A 24,230-nucleotide genomic window follows, 5' to 3' on the forward strand; every position below is an offset into this window, starting at 1 on the left:
CTACCAGATAGTGGTGTATGGCAGTTGATTTTGCTCCTAAGACAAATCATTGGATACATATGTGCATCAGCCATTACTGCTGACCAGGTGGCATATCTTCAAGTCCTTATTGATGAATATACCAATTTCAGAACTGAGAAATTTCCTGGCAAACCCCTCAAGTCAATGCACCATTATCTCTGCTATTACCCAGAGCTTATCATTAGGTTCAAGACACTTATTTGTCTCTGGACGTTGAGGTTTGAGAGTAAGTATACTTACTTCAAGCAGTGTGTACAGAAATTGCACAACTTTAACAATCTACTTGGGACTCTAGCAGAGAGACACCAACTGTTCCAAGCCTATTTAAGTGCCGGCAGTTTATTTCTGCCTCTCATTCAAGTAGAAAAGGGAACTGACTTTTATGCCACTGATTACAACAAGAAGATTGAGGATTCAGTCGCTGTATTTCACTTCAAATTTATATAACACAGTTGTTTTAAATTATATCACTGTCAAAAGCACAAAGTACAGAAAGTATGTTGTGATGGGGAAAGATGAGGATGGATTGCAAATGGGTAAGATGAAGTTGATCCTGGTCCATTGCTACTCTTCTATTTATTCTGTTTTAAAGAGGCAGCAGGCTGTGCAGCTAGTTGATTTAGGTATTCACTGCCTAACAGAAGTAGCCCAAGACTCAAACTTTATCTGCATGAAGACCTTGTTGATTTTCACCCCTTAGTGGAGTACAAGGTATTTGGCAAATCAATGAGGATCCTTCATCATTATTTCCCTTTGTTGTAGAGCCCCATAACACTGCTAGGAGAGGAGATAAGAGAGGCAGTATTGTCTGTGCTACCAGATTTGCCCGAGCAGACACTTTCATCCCTCCTGGACAAGCTAGCATGTGTGGGAGTACAGGGAAAGCCAGGCCTTCAATTTCTTAAAGAAGAAGACCTACAGGAGCACACCAGACCAATACAATGCCAGAAGCTGCTAAATGCATGGAGATTTGAAGGTATTGGCTAAAATTTTAAGTACTGAGTACTGTACAGTTGAGAGGAAATGTTTGGAATTTTATTACGTTAGATTTCTGAGTTGAGCAACTATTTTACTTCCAGGACAAGCAAGGAGTTACACAGCTAGTGCCATCCAAGATACATCAACATTTGAGCCATCAAGCCCGTCCCCTTCACAGTCATCCTCCACATCCAGCACAACCCTGTCAACAACCAGTACGACCAGTACTGTAGGCCTGGACATCTGGCTGGAGAACTTCACTGTCCCTTGGGGGAAAATGTTCATTAACCTGAGATCAGCCATCGCTAGAGGTACACGGCCAACCACGGGAGAACGAAGAGAGATGGTAAGAATTAAAGTAGATGCAATAAGAGTTATTGAGCCTAATCCAACCATATCAGATTGCTGTGCAATAGCCAAGACGATGGTACAACAGTATCCGTAAAGGCTTCGCTGATACAATGAGAGATGGCACAACAATTGGGAGTGGCTATGGATCCCTCTTAAATCAGATGAAAACATGCATTGAGCATAAGAATCGTGATAATTCTATGGTATGGCTAAGAAAGAGAAAAACACTCTCAGGCTCATTGACTGTAATCAGTGCAAGAGGGCCAACTGACAAACACAGCTGTGTAAGATGACAGCCAGACAAACACGGCTGTGTAAGATGGCAGCCTGACAAACACGGCTGTGTAAGATGACAGCCTGACAAACACGGCTGTGTAAGATGACAGCCTGACAAACACGGCTGTGTAAGATGACAGCCTGACAAACACGGCTGTGTAAGATGACAGCCTGACAGATACGGCTGTGTAAGATGACAGCCTGACAAACACGGCTGTGTAAGATGACAGCCTGACAGATACGGCTGTGTAAGATGACAGCCTGACAAACACGGCTGTGTAAGATGACAGCCTGACAAACACGGCTGTGTAAGATGACAGCCTGACAAACACGGCTGTGTAAGATGACAGCCAGACTTTCCCACAGAAGAAACGGAAGAAACTTTGGAGGCGAAGCGTAAGGAAATGGAGCAGCTTTAATCCAGAGACCAACAGGAGGTGACAGAGGACAACTCTCTCATGCAAGCAACATTTTACTTACAGCGCTGTGCTATCAACACTAGCCCAGCACCTAAGATAGCCCGAGCTGAGAAGTAAGTGGCCGTACCTTTTCACACAGAAGGAACTCTACAACCACTTCAAGTTACCGACGGATGTCTCAATCCTGGAAAAAATTGATGCAACAATGGTAGAAAAAGGAAAGATTATTATACAATACTTCCACTACAAACCAACAAATGAAGAGGTTTGGCACATCCTGTCAAGGTTTGGAAAGGGTGGAGAGACTGCAGTTGGCCCTTGTGTTGTCCTCCTGCTGTGTTGTCCTCCTGCTATTTCAAAGAAAGGACAGATGCACTCCTTCTACAGGCCGATGTGAGTTTTACATTCATCTGCATCTTATGCATAAAATAATACTTTTCTATGTAATTTTAGAAGTTTAAAATGAAGATGTGCCAAATGTTCAAAATATGTGAAATTAAAGTTACAGAATTTGTTGTTTTATATCTTTCATATCTTATATAAGATATATAAAAGATATCTTATATCTTTTATATCTTGTATAGCTTTTATCTTTGTGTCATAACTCTCCTGTGACGATCTGAAGGATCAGGTTACAATGGGTCCACTCTACAGCGTGCTCTCTCTCGTAGAGGGGAATGTCATGACTCTCCTGTGACGATCTGAAGGATCAGGTTACAGTGGGTCTGCTCTACAGCGTGCTCTCTCTTGTAGAGGGGGAGAGCGGGAAGTCGACTGTTTTATGACGGTCATAAAATACGCTGCCTCTGTGCTCTGTAGTGTTCGAGGTTGGAATGTAAACTGTGGAACACAGAGAGACCCTTGGACATCTAAAGTTTGAATAATTAAACAATATTTATATTTTTGAGAATGTTTGAGTGGTCCGTGGACACTTAAGGGACAGTCGTTACGAGTGTGTATCATTTGGTGATCTCATGAGGGACAGGAAACACTCATTACTATGTCTTTGGTTGTGTACAGTTCTTAAATATGGGGTTTACATCTAAATATTGTGAAACGCATATGATTAAACATCAAACTATTTATGAAAAGATGTAATGTGATGTTAACCTTCTAAATGAGAAAATATGGGTTTTCATATAAAGTTAACCAAATCGGTGGCCCACGTGAGCATAGACATTACGTTGGCGTCATGGACCGCCCTTTTCTCAGAAGTGTATAAAACCCACTCCTGACAAAATTTACATTAGACTAGAAAACATGGAGTTGACGCTATATGTTGAAATGGTTAAGAACTACAACTCTACAGGCCCAGGAAACCAGACAGCATGTGGTGTTGGCTACATGGCTGGAAATGGTTCAACTCTGAGACTATCAATCCCTACAGACTAAGAGTAAATCCTAGACGTAGAATTACTAGTCTGCAGCTGGAAATGACGTAAATCTAGTACGAGAATACAGACAACCGCGAAAGCATCTATTCTATGCAACGACCATCTATACGCCTGACGTACCCAATACAACAGACACTATCCAGAGCTGCTGAGAAATCGACAACTACGAAAGACATTGTAACTTCTGGGGAAGTTAACCAGAGACTCTCTGATGAACTGACTCTCCAGCAGATGGACTGGCGATTCCACCAGAGAAGACAACATTGACATACAGTACGGGCGTAAATATATACATTGCAATTATTTTCAGATGAGCGTGTGCAAAGGATTAGCATTTCCATGAATATAATTATCAACTGTGTGTAGTGAATCCATTTTGTCTTTCCCGCTTTTTATCTGTCCCCACCCCTTTCCATTGTCTACCAAGCCACAATACCGGTTTAGCCCACTAGGGACTTATCAATGCATTGTGTTAGTAACCAATAACTATATTGTTTGTTTATGTATTTCTGTGATTTGATTAGTTAGTTAGTAAATAAATAATTAAGCCAATTTGTATATTGCTGATTCATTATGGAGGCTAGGGTTCGTGCATATATCCAAGGGTTTGCAACGTTCAGTAATGCGAACAGATGAAGTACAATTCATTAATAAGCAACTGTTTTGATAAGATATGAACATATTTGAAGAGTCGATTCGGAAAATAGAGACTTAGAGATTTAGAGATTTTCCTGTGGTGCCCCGACTTCCTAGTTAATTAAAGATGACATGATTAGTTTAATCACGTAATAATAATTACACATAAAGAATTGATTTGATAAAATAACAGTCTTCACATTTAATGACAGTCACAGACACGACAGGTGTCAGCCACAGCCACAGATGTGGAGTGATCAATTCCACTGCCAGACTCACCAAGACTGATTGTTCAAGGTAATGTATCCAATAAGACTTTCTGCGTGAGTAATTGTTTTTAGACAGGGCCTTACAATAGCAATGTTTCACAGAGGCCATTGTGAAACATAAATGTGATCTGATTTCAGGTGACACAATGACTGTTGCCAAATGGATAATAAGCATTGAGAAGGAGGTTGTGATGTCAGTCCACTCCAACTTTGTGGCAGTGCTGGCAGCTTTTTTTTGCCTCATTCTATACCTTCAATCTGAAATACCAAGAGGAGGTTTCACACACCCTGGAGTTCATCCTAAGGTAAACAAAAATATGCTTCGTCCTTGGGAGAATTCCGTTGCGGGGGCTATAAACGGAGGCATTTTGTACCACAGCTTAGTTTGGCAGGTTAATTGAATCAAGATATGTTGATACGTTTGAAAGGCTCTTTTGTCAGAGCATAAACACATAATGCGAAGCCATTATTTGAACTAGGGACAATGTACAGAGGTAATGCAGAACACTTCAGACACTTTTGAAGACATCAGGGGACCTAATCATCTTTCTACAATTTTGTCTGGGTGTGCACTTTGTTTTCACAGTTTTGCTGGAATCAATCCATCCACTGGCTCGAAGACCGCCACAGCAGAGGTCGTCAGCAAGAAAAGCAGAAAGGTAGTGGAGAACAAGAGACACACAATTAATGTACATGTCTGTACTCTGCTCAGGAAGATAATGGACTTTGAACAGCTATAGGCTAGTGCCTCCTGGGCAAACATTTTACTTATTTTTGTCAATTGTGACCTGCTCAAGAAAGTTTGGTTTGTCACTGGGGTTGACTCTTTGTTGTTTTTTTACACATTAAGTGTTTGAAAATTATCCAGTATGCACTGAAATTAACATATTGTTGAGGAAGTAATGCTACTCTGGATGTTTGGAAATGTCTGGCATTTACTCTGGCTTCTCTACAGTCCCTGGTTCGGATCCAGCCTGTATCACATCCGGCCATGATTGGGAGTCCCATAGGGCGGCGCACAATTTACCCAGCGACGTAAATAAGAATATGTTCTTAACTGACTTGCCTAGTTATTTATTTATTATTTTTTCCAGGTAAGTTGACTGAGAACACATTCTCATTTACAGCAACAACCTGGGGAATAGTTACAGGGGAGAGGGATGAATGAGCCAATTGTAAACTGGTGACCATGATGGTTTGAGGGCCAGATTGGGAACTTAGCCAGGACACTAGGGTTAACACCCCTACTCTTACGATAAGTGCCATGGGATCTTTGATGACCTCAGAGAGTCAGGACACTCGTTTAACATCCCATCTGAAAGACGGCACCCTACACAGGGCAGTGTCCCCAATCACTGCCCTGGGGGATTGGGATATTTTTTTTAAACCAGAGGAAAGAGTGCCTCCTACTGGCCCTCCAACACCACTTCCAGCAGCATCTGGTCTCCCATCCAGGGACTGACCAGGATAAACCCTGATTAGCTTCAGAAGCAAGCCAGCAGTGGTATGCAGGGTGGTATGCTGCTGGTTAGGTAAATAAAGGTTAAATAAATAAAACAATTATAATAATATATATTTTTTAATTACTCAAAACTTGACTAGACAACCGTTATTAAAGCTTGAGTATTTTGTTTTGGGAAGGGCATAATTAGGAATCTGGGAATATGACAACATTTTCATTGAGATCTTTTCTAACCATAATCTCACATAATTAAAAAGTCAAATTACCCTTCACAAACCTACATACTCTGCATTTAACATGGGAGTGAAGGTAATGACAAACCTCCTAAGATAAGGCCAGGCAGACATGTTGCACAAAACTCTGTTGAGAGTAGGCCCTACTACTCCTCTTAGTAGGAAACAAGATACATGTTTTCTTTTTTTGAGCTCAAAGCGAAGCAATGCGATATTTGAGTTACCTGTGTCTGAAAGACACACACAGTATACCAGTGCCTTTCTTATCTGTCACGTTCTATGCTGGGACAGGTATAAACATGCACCTTATTCAGGATGAAGATTGATACGTTTGAAACTTTTTTGTTGAAAAAAATGGCTTTACATCTGAATGCAGAATAGCCTTGTGACAAAATATCATAATTTTTTTTCGTGTCACAAACAAGATAGAATATCATTAAACATAATTTTGCGCAATTTTTCAATTTGTAAAGGAAGATGCTTCTCAGTTTTGTAGATGGGGTGGTTCCATCTTAATTAATGCTATAATGGAAAGCCTTGATTTAAAAAAAGTTATGTCATACCAATACTGTTAAGATTAACAATTGTATTCTGTCCTGATGAATCATTTTAAAATGTACACTTTTTGATAGGTGCTAGGGGAAAAGTGTAGGTTTGTAATTGAGGCGTTTTTGATGCAGCCCATTTGACTACATTTTATTGGCATTTCCCACTGAGCAGCAGTGAAGTTTTACTATGGGAGCTTATTGAATGTGTTTATTGTCACTTTTTTGTTTGGTTTATTTTTTGTATTATGTTTACTTGTTTTGGTAATGCAAATGTTTTAGAAATGTACAGTACTAATGGCATATTTTATCTGTAAATGTGACCCAATTCAGGAAACTAGCCATGATTACCTGAGATAATGAGTGGGCTGGACATGCAAAGAGATGAGTTTGGATTGGTTTGCGGTGTAGCATATTGTATCTACAAAATGAGCTGCTCGTTATGCATAGATAATCCTTTCTACTGCAGTTTTTTCTAAAGATATAATGTTAGCTACGGAGAACTGGTAAATATGTTGCTACTGCTCTCAATAATATTTCTGCCCTGAATTTATCAGGCTCTATAGACAAAGGTCAGTGGGAAAAAGTTGTGATGGACTACTTTCTGGAGGACGATCGTGCCATGCTGACTCTCTGACTGAAAATGAATCAGACGATGAGGAAATTCCTGATTTAGGTAAAAATATTGTTTGTGATGTTTTCTCAGGATGCCATTTCGCATTGCTAGTTATAGCCTAATGTTAGCTAGCTAACTAGATAACATTGAACCTATTTAGTTAACTTTATGACAATATGACAATAGGTTTGTATTGCTAGTTAAAGCTTGCTGTTAGCTAGCCAGCTGTTAGCTAGCCAGCTGACGTTAGATGGCTGGCTAACTAGCAACATTATGTGTATGAACTGTATGTAGTGATGTTCTCAAAATGCCATTTTGCATATATTGTATAATAATGCTAAAATATTTGTATCTGGAATTTGTCATTCAGCATCAGTAGAACACGCCTGACTCTCCTCCACCAGTCATACAAGGAGAATGGTCTAATGCCTCCCATCAGAAAGAGAGCTGACCGAAGCAAGCACGGGTTACGCCTGAAGCATGAGACCTTGCAGCAAGTTGTGAACTTTATCAACAACTACGCAGAGGATAATGCAATAGTATTACCAGGACTCCACTCAGGACACAAATACTTTGGTGGGAAACTGTTTCCATTCCATGTGACAAAAGTAGCAGGGTGGCGTCTCTACAAGGAATCAATGACAACACTTGGTATGTAAAGCATAAACACATTTTGATTATTTAATTGACCTCCAACATGATTGGCAGTACTTTTATTGATCTCACATTATTTCAGTATTTTACAGAGGTACGTGTAGTCGGGCTGTCTTCCTTCAGGAATCTGTGTAGAAAATTGCTGCCCCACATCTCAAGCACTAAGCCCAGGACAGACCTGTGCTGGCAGTGCCAGAGGATCAACTATCAGGTCTTCAGACCTGCCAGAAACTGTTAAGTCAGCCAAGCTGAAGAAGCAAGAGCAGCATCTCCTGCTTGTTCAGAGTGAGCGGTCTGTCTACCAGAAGATGGTTGCTGACTGCAATACCACCTGTCAAGACCTGCAGTTGTCTCTGGGGCTCTACTGAACCAGTAAGAAAATATATCAGGATGCATTACAGCTTGGATTTTGCTCAACAAGTAAGCAACATTTCCTCCATCATACTGATTAAGGACATAGATGGACAGATAGATAGATATACACTCAACAAAAAACTATATATATATATATATATATATATATATATATATATATATATATATATATATATATATATATATATATATATATATATATATATATATATATATATATATATATATATATATATATATATATGGGAGGCAGGAAAATACCTTTCACTGAGCTGTGTAAAGACAGATTGACAGGGGTGAGACAATTAATTATAATTTATCTTAATGTTATTTTGTTGTTTGCAGGTGCAATATCCTTCTGACCCTATGCAGCAAGGTCCCATCTACTTTTTAACTCCTCGCAAGTGTGGCTTATTTGGTGTCTACTGTGAAGGAATGCCACAACAAGTCAACTACTTGGTTGATGAAGGCATGTCATCCAGCAAAGGCAGCAGCGCGGTCATCAACTACATGCACCATTTCTTCACCAACTACGGAGTTGGGGAAACACGTGTGGACCTGAATTGTGATAACCGCAGTGGCCAAAACAAGAAGTTTGTGCTCTGGTATTGTCCCTGGTGGACCATGCACAAGCTCACCACAGTCTGGTCCTTCACTTCCTGATCACAGGCCACTCCAAGTTTGCCCCCGACTGGTGCTTTGGCCTCATCAAGCAGCGCTTCAGAAAGAACAGAGTGAACACTTTGTCTGAGATTGCTGGTGTTGTGAAGGACAGCACTGTGACAGGGGTCAACATCCCACAGCTGGTTGGACTGGAGGACGGTACGGTGCTGGTGGAAAGCTATGGCTGGCAACAACACCTGACTCTGTCCTTCAGGCCACTGCCACAGATCAAGCAGTACCAGCAATTTAGGTGAATATCATTTTCATTGCATTATGAGGTTGGCACCAAGTTTCAGCTGCTGCGCAACACAGACATCCTTCCTCTCATAGATGGTCTGCCTGTACAAGCACCACCTGGACTGGACACAGCTAGACAAAATTATGTTTTTGAGACGATCAGGTAGTTTTGCTATGAGGCTATGGACATCACATGCCCTGCACCAAAGTCAAGGGCAGGACAGAAACAGGCTCTCCGAATATAGATTCCCTTGTTCATGCGTGGTTCGGATGGACCAGTCATCAGCACCTTCTGCAGTGCCTCTATTCCAATGACTCTCTCCTAACACACACACCATACGTCGCTGCTACTATTTTTTTTTTATCCTGCTGCTCAGCCACTTTACTCCTGATTGTATGCATATAACTACCTCGTCTATCACTATCGTTATTGATGTTGTTTGTGTACATACTGTATATTTTATTTATATTGACACTATTTCTGATATTGCTACTATGCAAGTAACCATTTGGCTGTACCGTTTACACCTGTAGAGACCCATCCACCCATCCACTTAGCAAAATATTGATATAAATACTTATTTTCCACCATTTGCAAATAAATTCATTAAAAATCCGACAATGTGATTTTCTGGATTTTTTTTCTCATTTTGTCTGTCATAGTTGGAGTGTACCTATGATGAACATTACAGGCCTCATCTTTTTAAGTGGGAGAATTTGCACAATTGGTGGCTGACTAAATACTTTTTTGCCCCACTGTAGGTCCAGGGGGGGTGGTCCCACAGGGTCTGGGAGAGTTTCTGGGTGGGGTGTCTATTGATCTGTTGCTCTATTGTCTATTGATCTGAGGGCTATCAGGGTGGCTCAGAGGGGGTGAGAGCCACTGGGCTTGGGGTTCTTCATTTGTCTGTTCTGCTATGATGTTGACGCTATGGTCAGGGTCTAGTGTGGACTCTCTCTCTCTCTCTCTCTCTCTTTCTTTTTTTCTGTCTCTCTCTCTCGGTCTCTCTCTCTTGGTGTCACTCCCTGTCTCTCTCTGTGTCTCTCTACCTCATTCCATTCATTTTCTATCTATTTTTCTCCTCACTTTTCGCTCTCTCCCTGTCTTTTACCTCTCTCTTTTTCCCTCTCCACCGCTTTCTGTCACTGAACCGTGTAAACCCCAAGAAGGAAAGCAAGGAATAGAGCTGACAGTTTTACTCCAAATTGGATTTTGTTGCAAGGATTGATTTTGTTTCTGCTTTACCACCGAGTGATGTTCTGATGAAGGCACACGTAGATTTACTTTTGTTCTGAAGTGACATCATCACAGCCCAGAAATACAGTACTCACTACTCCAAAGAATACACAATGCAACTTGAGCCCTGAGGTTGTTTACCTCTAAAGAGCCGAGTACTGAAACAGCGCAGCAAATTTAGTAGCCCTAATGGGAATCGAACCTGCAACCTTGTGCGGGTCAGAAGTGTTTCATATTTCACCAAGAGGTCTAAACCTCTTGGCGAGGTCATTCGTGTTAACCTATAAAAACTGTCCAATACAGTTTAAACAGAGACTTAGTGCACCTTACCTAAGTACTCTTACCAGCCTGATTGTTCCCCCTGGTTCTGGTAGATAAATAAAGCCTCTATGTCAATGTCTTTTATCTGCTGCAATGATAAGTGTTTGTTAGAGGGATGGAGGAGGGGATCCCCAGGCGTTTAAGGGATTTAAAGGGAGAGCCCCTCACACACTCCTTAAATCACACAGGAGATTAGATTAAGTGTGTGTGTGCACGCATGAGCGTGTACACACACGTTCATCCGTGTGTGACAGTTAACAGAAAGGGGTTTGATCTGCTAATAAAATAACTGTGTGCGCATGCCAAGATGTGTGTGTGCAAGGGTTGTGTTGTGTGACCACATCAACAACACACAAACACATCCCACACACAAACACATTTCACACACACACACTTAACCAGTGCACTATTTGATCAATCGCTAGCTTTCATGTCTCTCACAACACACTTTCAGAAGAAAAAGACAACAAAAAATGTAAAAAATGAAGAAAAATGACCTGAAAACATGAAAGCTGTTAAGCTGTCTTTGAGTGCTGAAGACAGGTCTCTCTAAGCAGAGTCATATTTTCACAGCACCCATGACATTTCAAATGTTGTTCCCCCTAACAATAAGACAACATAATTTAGCAATGCTAAGCTAATGTAGTAATGGCTAGCTAGCATATCCTTAATCCTAACCTTAGGGGAGTGAGAAATGTCTGGCTCTGGAGAATTCGTTTTTCTGATCCTACCCAAAATGCAATGGGAGTGACAGGTACACACAGGAGGCATGGAGGTCAGGGTAAATGGCAGCAGCTAATCTGATTGGACAAGGCCTGTCAGGGCTGATGACTGATTGAACAGCTCTGTTTGGTGGTGCACATATTAAAACACATGCTAATTATTTACCCTTCAATCATCATTAACCTCTGAGGGACTGAGAGAGAGAAAGATGTGCCCACTGCCCACAACATTAGGTGGAAACTGAGCTTCCTAACCTGCCAAATGAATGACCAAGAGACACATATTTCCCTTAGATTACACAGACCAACAAAGAATTAGAAAACAAATCCAATTTTGACAAACTCCCATATCTATTGGGTGAAATACCACAGTGTGCCACCACAGCAGCAAGATTTGTGTACTGTTGCCACAAGAAAAGGGAAACCAGTGAAGAACAAACACCATTGTAAATACAACACATATTTATGTTTATTTATTTTCCTTTTATACTATTTGTACATCGTTACAACACCGTATATAGACATAATATGATATTTGAAATGTCTATTATTTTGGAACTTGTGTGAGTGTAATATTTACTGTTCACTTTATGTTTATTTCACTTCTGTTTATCCATTTCACTTGCTTTGGCAATGTAAACATATGTTTCCCATGCCAATAAAGCCCCTTGAATTGAAATGTAATTTATTTGATAGAGAGAGAGGTAGGGGGGGGGCTCTCTTGGTCTCTCGGTATCTCATTCTCTTGGTATCTACACCCCTCTATCCTTCCCCTCTCTCTCCCTCTCTCTCCTTCTCTTTCCCCATAGTGTTGATGTTACTTTCCATGTGTATTGCAGAGCCAGCCCAGTCCATTCAGAACGGTAAATAGACTCTATTAAAGCAGTGATCTCACAGGCTGAAGTGGATACACAGCGTTCAGTAATTACACTGATAAACACAATGAGATGCAAGAAGAAGGAACATGGAACGTAGGGATGAAGCTTTAATTAAAGCTATGCTAATTAAGATAGTGGAAAGGTTCCGGAAAAAACAAACACCATCGATTGTTACACTGACGAATGTGGGCGCAAGGAAATACACGGACGCACACACCTATTCATATTCACACTCACCCACATGCTGAAAAATACACACCCACACCACCCACATGTACACATAAATACACACATATTCATATTCACACTCACCCACATGCTGAAAAATACACACCCACACCACCCACATGTACACATAAATACACACATATTCATATTCACACTCACCCACATGCTGAAAAATACACACCCACACCACCCACATGTACACATAAATACACACATATTCATATTCACACTCACCCACATGCTGAAAAATACACACCCACACCACCCACATGTACACATAAATACACACATATTCAGACGCACACACCTATTCATATTCACCCACATGCTGAAAAATACACACCCACACCACCCACATGTACACATAAATACACACATATTTGGACGCACACACCTATTCATATTCACCCACATGCTGAAAAATACACACCTACACCACCCCACATGTACACATAAATACACACATATTTGGACGCACACACCTATTCATATTCACCCACATGCTGAAAAATACACACCTACACCACCCACATGTACACATAAATACACACATATTTGGACGCACACACCTATTCATATTCACCCACATGCTGACAAATACACACCCTCACCAACCCACATGCACACATAAATACACACCCACATGTACACATTAATACACACCCACACCACCCACATGTACACATAAATACACACCCACATCACTCACATGTACACATAAAGACACACCCACATGTACACATAGACACACCCACATGTACACATAAATACACACCTACACCACACACATGTACACATAAAAACACAGACTCACAAAAACACATACTGATTATTTTGTGTGCAGTGTGTACCCATGTGTGTGTGTATATATAATGTCTAGAGCTAAGTCAGGGCTGACAGCGCAGAACAGAAATCCCAGACAGAGAGAGAAATCAATAAAGAGAGGGAGACTGGAGAGCGAGAGAGAGAGAGAGAGAGAGAGAGAGAGAGAGAAAGAAAGAAAGAAAAAACAGAGAGGGAAATCTAATAAGAGAGAAAATCACAAGATGACTCATTCACACAAGGAAAGCATCTCTGTCCATAATACCACAACCTCTACCACAGTGTAAATTGTATGTGAACTGACTCAAAACCACAGTTCATACAAAGCTGTGTACCAGTGAAGCGTTTAGGCTTAATTAATCACCACTTAAGCGTTGGTAATGTACAGTGCTTTCAGAAAGTACTCACAACCCTTGACTTGTTCCACATTTTGTTGTGTAACAGTCTGAATATTGAATTGATTGATTTTTTTTTTTTTTTTGTGTCACTGGCCTACACACAATAAATACCCCATAATGTCAAAGTGTAATTATGTGTTTTACAAAATCATTAAAAAAGAAAAGCTGATTGTCTTGAGTCAAAAAGTATTCAACCCCTTTTCTGTATTAGGCCAAAATATTTCAGGAGTAAAAATGTGCTTAGCAAGTCACATAATAAGTTGCATGGACCCACTCTGTGCAATAATAATGTTTAACTGATTTTTGAATGACTACCTCATCACTGTACCCCACAGATACAGTTATCTGTAAGCTTTCTTACTAGAGCACTGAATTTCAAACACAGTTTCAACCATAAAGTCCAGGGAGGTCTTCCAATGCCTCGCAAAGAAGGGCACCTATTGGTAGATGTCACGGATCCCTCCGGAACTTTCATTACGCACACCTGGCTCCGATTCCCAGTTAATAGTAATTGTATTTTTATAAAAAATATATATTTTACCTTTATTGAAGTAGGCAAGTCAGCTAAGAACATATTCTTATTTTCAATGACGGCCTAGGAACAGTGGGTTAACTAACTTGTTCAGGGGTATAAATGTGCCCTTGGTTTACCAGTGACCTGTTGATTATTGTTACAATGTCCGTTGGTGCGTGTGAGTACCTGTGCTGTGTGTTTAGGCTTTCGCGCAATTGTGGTCTTGTCCAGTGTATTAATCATTGTGCACATGTGTTATTTATTTAAGGTACTCCTCGCTCTCTTGTTTAGGATTTCTACCCTGTGCACGCCATAATTTGGGCTTAATAAAAATATCTATTACGCATTCCTGCGCCTGTTTCCCGAATCATTTATACCAGCATGACAGTAGATCGGTAAAAATACAAAAAATATGACCTTTAATATCCCTTTGAGCATGGTGTAGTTATTAATTACACTTTGGATGGTGTATCAATACACCCAGTCACTACAAAGATACTGTCATCTTTCCTAACTCAGTTGCCGGAGAGGAAGGAAACCGCTCAGGGATTTCACCATGAGGCTAACGGTGACTTTAAAACATTTACAGAGTTGAATGGCTGTGAGGAGAAATCTGAGGATGATTCAACAACATTGAAATTACTCCACAATACTAACCTAATTGACCGAGTGAAAAGAAGGAAGAAGGTACAGAATAAAAATATTCCAAAACATGCAACCTGTTTGCAATAAGTAATACTGCAAAAATGTGGCAAAGTAATACACTTTTTGTCCTGATTACAAAGTGTTATGTTTGGGGCAAAAACACTTTTCTGAGTACCACTCTCCATATTTTCAAGCATAATGGTGGCTGCATCATATTATGGGTATGCTTGTAATCATTAAGGACTGGGGAGTTTTTCAGGATAAAAACTAAACGGAATAGAGCTAAGCACAGGCAAAATCCTAGCGCAAAACCTGGGTGAGTCTGCTTCCCACCAGACACTGAGAGAGCTTTCTAAAATTATCCACCTCCATTGTTGCAACCCCTATTACAAGTCTGTTCAACCACTCTTTCGTATCATTCAAGATCCCTAAAGATTGAAAAGCTGCGGCAGTCATCCTCCTCTTCCAAGGGGTGACACTCTAGACCCAAACTGTTATAGACCTATATCCATCCTGCCCTGCTTATCTAAAGTCTTCGAAAGCCAAGTTAATAAACAGATCATTGACCATTTCGAATCCCACCTTACCTTCTCTGCTGTGCAATCCGGTTTCCGAGCTGGTCACGGGTGAACCTCAGCCACGCTCAAGGTACTAAATTATTTCATAACCGCCATCAATAAAAGATTGTACTGTGCAGCCGTCTTCATCAACCTGGCAAAGGCTTTCGACTCTGTCAATCACCGCATTCTTATCGACTCAATAGCCTTGGTTTCTCAAATGACTGCCTCCCCTGGTTCACCAACTACTTCTCAAGCATAGTTCAGTGTGTCAACTTGAAGGGCCTGTTGTCCAGAATTCTGGCAGTCTCTATGGGGGTACCACAGGGTTCAATTCTTGGGCCGACTATTTTCTCTGTATATATCAACGATGTCGCTCTTGCTGCGGGTGATTCCCTGATCCACCTCTACACAGACGACACCATTCTGTATACATTTGACCCTTCTTTGGACACTGTGTTACCAAACCTCCAAACGAGCTTCAATGCCATACAACACTCCTTCCATGGCCTCCAACTGCTCTTAAACGCTAGTAAAACTAAATTAATGCTTTTTAACCATTCGCTGCCCGTAACCGCCCACCTGACTAGCATCACTACTCTGGACGGTTCTGACTTAGAATATGTGGACAACTACAAATAGCTAGCTCTCTGGCTAGACTGTAAACTCTCATTCCAGACTCATATTAAACATCTCCAATCCAAAATGTAATCTAGAATCGGCTTTCTATTTCGCAACAAAGCAACCTTCACTCACGCAGCCAAACATACCCTCGTAAAACGGACTATTCTACCGATCCTTGACCTCGGCGATGTCATTTACAAAATAGCCTCCAACACTCTACTCAGCAAACTGGATGCAGTCTATCACAGCGCCATACGTTTTGTCACCAAATCCCCATATACCACCCACCACTGCGACCTGTATGCTCTAGTCGGCTGGCCCTCGCTACATATTCGGCGCCAGACCCACTGTTTCCAGGTCATCTATAAGTCTTTGCTAGGTAAAGCGCCGCATTATCTCAGCTCACTGGTCATGATAACAACACCCACCCGTAGCACGCGTTCCAGCAGGTATATCTCACTGGTCATCCCCAAAGCCAACACCCCCTTTGGTCGCCTTTCCTTCCAGTTCTCTGCTGCCAATGACTGGAACGAATTGCAAAAATAGCTGAAGCTGGAGACTTACCCTCCCTCGCAAACTTTAAACATCAGCTATCCAAGCAGCTAACCGATCGATACACCTGTACATAGCCCATCTGTAAATAGCCCATCCAATCTACCTACCTCATCCCCATATTGTTTTTATTCACTTTTCTGCTCATTTGCACACCAGTATTTCTACTTGCACATCATCATCTGCCTAACAATCTATCACTCCAGTGTTAATTTGCTATATTGTAATTACTTTGCTATTATGGCCTGTTTATTGCCTACCTCCTCACGACTTTTGTACACACTGTATAGACTTTGTTTTTTCTATTGTGTTATTAACTGTACGCTTGTTTATTCCATGTGTAACTCTGTGTTGTTGTGTGTGTCGTACTGCTTTGCTTTATCTTGGCCAGGTCACAGTTGTAAATGAGAACTTGTTCTCAACTAGCCTACCTGGTTAAATAAAGGTAAAATAAAAAAAAATTACAAATGTATTCACCATTCAACAGGACAGTTACCTAAAACACAAGGCCAAATCTACACTGGAGTTACTGTCACGTTCTGACCATAGTTATTTTGTGTTTTCTTTGTTTTAGTGTTGGTCAGGACGTGAGCTGAGTGGGCATTCTATGTTGTGTGTCTAGTTTTCCCGTTTCTATGTTTGACCTGATATGGTTCTCAATCAGAGGCAGGTGTTAGTCATTGTCTCTGATTGGGAACCATATTTAGGTAGCCTGTTTTGTGTTGGGTTTTGTGGGTGGTTGTCTTCTGTCTTCGTGTGTCTGCACCAGACAGAACTGTTTAGGTTTTTCACATGTTGTTGTTTTGTATTTTGTAGTGTTCACGTTTATCGTCTTTATTAAACATGATGAACACTAACCACGCTGCGCTTTGGTCCTCTCCTTCGTCCACAGAAGAAAGCCGTTACAGTTACTTACGAAGAAGAATGCTTCTGAGTGACCAAGTTACAGTTTTGGACTTAAATCTGCATGAAAATCTATGGCATTACTTAAAAATGGTTGTCTAGAATTTTTTAAAGAATAATGGGCAAATATTTTACAATCCAGGTGTGCAAAGACTGTAATAGCTGCCAAAGGTGATTCTAACATGTATTGACTTGGGTGTTAATACTTATGTACATTTGATATTTCTGTATTTCCTTCTCAATAAATTAGCAAAAATATCTTAAAACATGTTTTCACTTTGTCATTATGGGGTATTGTGTGTAAATGGGTGAGAAAAAATTAATTTAATTTTGAATTCAGGCTGTAAGACAGGTTTGGCCACTTTGATGGGGGTGGGGGCCACAACAAATCTGAATTCAATATGAGGGACCGCAGTTGCTCACGGCTCTGCATACCCACATGTGCGTTTTAGAATGAATTCAGTGTAATTATACACATTTTGCCATGGGGTGTAGAGAAGATTTTGCAATTGTATAACACATTTTATGCAATTCTACTGATTTTGCCTTGGTGTGAAGAGAAATGTTTGCAGGTTTTAATATGATACAGTATTTGAATGAGACTGACTAACAAAATCAATGGGGCCGGTAACCCACGGCCGGTAATTCGGACATAATTACTAAGTTGAGATAGTCTAACAGACAGCTAATTTACCAATCTATAAATGTCAGCTGACATGGGCTAATTGAGTGACGATCAGTGACTGACATATCAAGAAAGAACTGCTGATGCACAAACAAACTTAGAAATTGCACGTTATTGTACTATTCTAACGTGCAACAGTAAGCTAAGACCCTGACTGAGTCCCCCCCCCCCCCCCCCCAATAAAAAAACAATGTGGGAAATTGATTAGAGGGTCTTCAAAAGGAAACACACACATCCACACAAGTAAGGATGGAGGGAAGCAGGGAGGGAGGGAGGCAGGCAGGTAGGGAGGGTGGTAGGCAGGGAGGGAGGGAGGGAGGCAGGCAGGTAGGGAGGGTGGTAGGCAGGGAGGGAGGGAGGCAGACAGGTAGGGAGGGTGGTAGGCAGGGAGGGAGGGAGGGAGGCAGGCAGGTAGGGAGGGTGGTAGGCAGGGAGGGAGGGAGGGAGGGAGGGTGGTAGGCAGGGAGGGAGGGAGGGAGGGAGGGAGGGTGGGTGGGTGGTAGGCAGGTAGGGAGGGTGGTAGGCAGGGAGGGAGGGTGGTAGGGAGGGAGGGTGGGTGGTAGGCAGGTAGGGAGGGAGGCAGGCAGGTAGGGAGGGTGATAGGCAGGGAGGGAGGGAGGGAGGGAGGGAGGGAGGGAGGGTGGTAGGCAGGGAGGGAGGCAGGTAGGGAGGGTGGTAGGCAGGGAGGGAGGGAGGGAGGGAGGGTGGGTGGTAGGCAGGGAGGCAGGCAGGCAGGGAGGGAGGGAGGGAGGGTGGTAGGCAGGGAGGCGGGCAGGCAGGCAGGCAGGGAGGGTGGTAGGCAGGCAGGGAGGGAGGGAGGGTGGTAGGCAGGGAGGCGGGCAGGCAGGCAGTCAGGCAGGGAGGGTGGTAGGCAGGCAGGGAGGATGGTAGGCAGGGAGGCAGGCAGGCAGGGAGGGAGGGTGGTAGGCAGGCAGGGAGGATGGGTGGTAGGCAGGGAGGCAGGCAGGTAGGGAGGGTGGGAGGCAGGGAGGCAGGCAGGCAGGGAGGGAGGGTGATAGGCAGGGAGGCAGGCAGGCAGGGAGGGAGGGAGGGAGGGTGGTAGGCAGGGAGGCGGGCAGGCAGGCAGTTAGGGTGGTAGGCAGGCAGGGAGGGTGGTAGGCAGGGAGGCAGGCAGGCAGGGAGGGAGGGTGGTAGGCAGGCAGGGAGGATGGGTGGTAGGCAGGGAGGCAGGCAGGTAGGGAGGGTGGGAGGCAGGGAGGCAGGCAGGCAGGGAGGGAGGGTGGTAGGCAGGGAGGCAGGCAGGCAGGGAGGGAGGGAGGGAGGGTGGTAGGCAGGGAGGCGGGCAGGCAGGCAGGCAGGGAGGGTGGTAGGCAGGCAGGGAGGGTGGTAGGCAGGGAGGCAGGCAGGCAGGGAGGGAGGGAGGGTGGTAGGCAGGCAGGGAGGGTGGGTGGTAGGCAGGGAGGCAGGCAGGCAGGCAGGCAGGCAGGCAGGCAGGCAGGCAGGCAGGCAGGCAGGCAGGGAGGGAGGGAGGGAGGGAGGGAGGGTGGTAGGCAGGGAGGCGGGCAGGCAGGCAGGCAGGGAGGCGGACAGGCAGGCAGGCAGGCAGGCAGGCAGGCAGGCAGGCAGGGAGGGAGGGAGGGAGGGAGGGAGGGTGGTAGGCAGGGAGGCGGGCAGGCAGGCAGGCAGGGAGGCAGGCAGGCAGGGAGGGAGGGAGGGTGATAGGCAGGGAGGCAGGCAGGCAGGGAGGGAGGGAGGGAGGGTGGTAGGCAGGGAGGCGGGCAGGCAGGCAGGGAGGCGGGCAGGCAGGCAGGGAGGGTGGTAGGCAGGCAGGGAGGGTGGTAGGCAGGGAGGCAGGCAGGCAGGGAGGGAGGGTGGTAGGCAGGCAGGGAGGATGGGTGGTAGGCAGGGAGGCAGGCAGGTAGGGAGGGTGGGAGGCAGGGAGGCAGGCAGGCAGGGAGGGAGGGTGGTAGGCAGGGAGGCAGGCAGGGAGGGAGGGAGGGAGGGAGGGTGGTAGGCAGGGAGGCGGGCAGGCAGGCAGGCAGGGAGGGTGGTAGGCAGGCAGGGAGGGTGGTAGGCAGGGAGGCAGGCAGGCAGGGAGGGAGGGAGGGTGGTAGGCAGGCAGGGAGGGTGGGTGGTAGGCAGGGAGGCAGGCAGGCAGGCAGGCAGGCAGGCAGGCAGGCAGGCAGGCAGGGAGGGAGGGAGGGAGGGAGGGAGGGTGGTAGGCAGGGAGGCGGGCAGGCAGGCAGGCAGGGAGGCGGGCAGGCAAGCTGGGAGGGAGGCAGGCAGATAGGCAGGGAGGCGGGCAGGCAGGGAGGGAGGGAGGGAGGTAGGCGGGCAGGGTGGGAGGGAGGGAGGGTATGACAGTATGCATGCCCATGAAATAATTTGCCAGGCAACAAAAACACTGATGATTGCAGCCTCTGAAGCAATTAGCTGAACAAACAGAATTGGATCACTAATGGAAAAGAGCATTACACTGATAGACAGGTGTTCACTCCATAGACACACACACACGTGTGTGCACAAACACAAAGTCGCTGAGTTGGGAAAGGTAAGGTCCAAAAATTGCTGATCGGCATTTGTGACAATCACACACACACACACACACCCAGACACATGCACACACACACACATGTACACACACTCAGGCACACACATTACTGAGAACAGTACTTTTACAGGTAAATAGCAACACTGAGGATAGAGTCAATCTCTCACTGTGAGCTCATTAAGACACAGCAACAAAACAGACAGTACGAAGTTACACACACACACACACACACACACACATACACACACACACACACACACACACACAAGATAACAAACTGACAAACGGTGTGAGATTCCTACACTCTTTCCTCTCATGTTAACAGTCTTTCCTCTAATGTTAACAGTCTTCCCTCTCATGTTAACAGTCTTCCCTCTAATGTTAACAGTCTTTAATCTCATGTTAACAGTCTTTAATCTCATGTTAACAGTCTTTAATCTCATGTTAACAGTCTTTAATCTCATGTTAACAGTCTTTCCTCTCATGTTAACAGTCTTTCCTCTCATGTTAACAGTCTTTCCTCTAATGTTAACAGTCTTTAATCTCATGTTAACAGTCTTTAATCTCATGTTAACAGTCTTTAATCTCATGTTAACAGTCTTTAATCTCATGTTAACAGTCGTCCCTCTAATGTTAACAGTCGTCCCTCTAATGTTAACAGTCTTCCCTCTAATGTTAACAGTCGCCCCTCTAATGTTAACAGTCTTTAATCTCATGTTAACAGTCGTCCCTCTAATGTTAACAGTCTTTAATCTCATGTTAACAGTCATCCCTCTAATGTTAACAGTCTTTAATCTCATGTTAACAGTCGTCCCTCTAATGTTAACAGTCTTTAATCTCATGTTAACAGTCGTCCCTCTAATGTTTTCAGTCTTTAATCTCATGTTAGCAGTCGTCCCTCTAATGTTAACAGTCTTTAATCTCATGTTAACAGTCTTTCCTCTAATGTTAACAGTCATCCCTCTAATGTTAACAGTCATCCTTCTAATGTTAACAGTCTTTAATCTCATGTTAACAGTCTTTAATCTCATGTTAACAGTCTTTCCTCTAATGTTAACATTATTTAATCTCATGTTAACAGTCTTTCCTCTAATGTTAATAGTCATCCCTCTAATGTTAACAGTCGTCCCTCTAATGTTAACAGTCTTTAATCTCATGTTAACAGTCGTCCCTCTAATGTTAACAGTCTTTAATCTCATGTTAACAGTCTTTCCTCTAATGTTAACAGTCATCCCTCTAATTATGTTAACAGTCATCCCATCACTCTAATGTTAACAGTCTTTCCTCTCATGTTAACAGTCGTCCCTCTAATGTTAACAGTCGTCCCTCTAATGTTAACAGTCTTTAATCTCTTGTTAACAGTCGTCCCTCTAATGTTAACAGTCTTTCCTCTAATGTTAACAGTCTTTAATCTCATGTTAACAGTCGTCCCTCTAATGGTAACAGTCGCCCCTCTAATGTTAACAGTCTTTAATCTCATGTTAACAGTCGTCCCTCTAATGTTAACAGTCTTTAATCTCATGTTAACAGTCTTTCCTCTCATGTTAACAGTCTTTCCTCTAATGTTAACAGTCTTTAATCTCATGTTAACAGTCTTTAATCTCATGTTAACAGTCTTTAATCTCATGTTAACAGTCTTTAATCTCATGTTAACAGTCGTCCCTCTAATGTTAACAGTCGTCCCTCTAATGTTAACAGTCTTCCCTCTAATGTTAACAGTCGCCCCTCTAATGTTAACAGTCTTTAATCTCATGTTAACAGTCGTCCCTCTAATGTTAACAGTCTTTAATCTCATGTTAACAGTCTTTCCTCTAATGTTAACAGTCATCCCTCTAATGTTAATAGTCTTTCCTCTCATGTTAACAGTCGTCCCTCTAATGTTAACAGTCTTTAATCTCATGTTAACAGTCTTTCCTCTAATGTTAACAGTCATCCCTCTAATGTTAACAGTCTTTCCTCTCATGTTAACAGTCGTCCCTCTAATATTAAGTCTTTAATCTCATGTTAACATTCGTCCCTCTAATGTTAACAGTCTTTAATCTCATGTTAACAGTCATCCCTCTAATGTTAACAGTCTTTAATCTCATGTTAACAGTCGTCCCTCTAATGTTAACAGTCTTTAATCTCATGTTAACAGTCGTCCCTCTAATGTTTTCAGTCTTTAATCTCATGTTAGCAGTCGTCCCTCTAATGTTAACAGTCTTTAATCTCATGTTAACAGTCTTTCCTCTAATGTTAACAGTCATCCCTCTAATGTTAACAGTCATCCTTCTAATGTTAACAGTCATCCCTCTAATGTTAACAGTCTTTAATCTCATGTTAACAGTCTTTAATCTCATGTTAACAGTCTTTCCTCTAATGTTAACATTATTTAATCTCATGTTAACAGTCTTTCCTCTAATGTTAATAGTCATCCCTCTAATGTTAACAGTCATCCCTCTAATGTTAACAGTCGTCCCTCTAATGTTAACAGTCTTTAATCTCATGTTAACAGTCGTCCCTCTAATGTTAACAGTCTTTAATCTCATGTTAACAGTCTTTCCTCTAATGTTAACAGTCATCCCTCTAATTATGTTAACAGTCATCCCATCACTCTAATGTTAACAGTCTTTCCTCTCATGTTAACAGTCGTCCCTCTAATGTTAACAGTCGTCCCTCTAATGTTAACAGTCTTTAATCTCTTGTTAACAGTCGTCCCTCTAATGTTAACAGTCTTTCCTCTAATGTTAACAGTCTTTAATCTCATGTTAACAGTCGTCCCTCTAATGGTAACAGTCGTCCCTCTAATGTTAACAGTCGTCCCTCTAATGTTAACCGTCTTTAATCTCATGTTAACAGTCTTTCCTCTCATGTTAACAGTCTTTCCTCTCATGTTAACAGTCTTTCCTCTCATGTTAACAGTCTTTCCTCTAATGTTAACAGTCTTTAATCTCATGTTAACAGTCTTTCCTCTCATGTTAACAGTCTTTCCTCTCATGTTAACAGTCTTTCCTCTCATGTTAACAGTCTTTCCTGTAATGTTAACAGTCTTTAATCTCATGTTAACAGTCTTTAATCTCATGTTAACAGTCTTTAATCTCATGTTAACAGTCGTCCCTCTAATGTTAACAGTCGTCCCTCTAATGTTAACAGTCGTCCCTCTAATGTTAACAGTCTTTAATCGCATGTTAACAGTCGTCCCTCTAATGTTAACAGTCGTCCCTCTCATGTTAACAGTCTTTCCTCTAATGTTAACAGTCTTCCCTCTAATGTTAACAGTCGCCCCTCTAATGTTAACAGTCTTTAATCTCATGTTAACAGTCGTCCCTCTAATGTTAACAGTCTTTAATCTCATGTTAACAGTCTTTCCTCTAATGTTAACAGTCTTCCCTCTAATGTTAACAGTCGCCCCTCTAATGTTAACAGTCTTTAATCTCATGTTAACAGTCGTCCCTCTAATGTTAACAGTCTTTAATCTCATGTTAACAGTCTTTCCTCTAATGTTAACAGTCATCCCTCTAATG

General features: G+C 42.8%; 1 protein-coding gene and 1 pseudogene across 1 annotated transcript in view; one reads left to right on the plus strand and one right to left on the minus strand.

The window, feature by feature from the left end:
* Positions 1-24,230, minus strand: part of LOC139420325 (catenin (cadherin-associated protein), delta 2a) — a 383,017-nt gene that overhangs the window by 108,577 nt on the left and 250,210 nt on the right. The gene's annotated exons all lie outside the window — the stretch shown is intronic.
* LOC139420499 (uncharacterized) lies at positions 1,277-9,146 on the plus strand (annotated as a pseudogene).

This window comes from Oncorhynchus clarkii, chromosome 11 (genome assembly GCF_045791955.1).
Source record: "Oncorhynchus clarkii lewisi isolate Uvic-CL-2024 chromosome 11, UVic_Ocla_1.0, whole genome shotgun sequence".
NCBI lineage: Eukaryota > Metazoa > Chordata > Actinopteri > Salmoniformes > Salmonidae > Oncorhynchus > Oncorhynchus clarkii.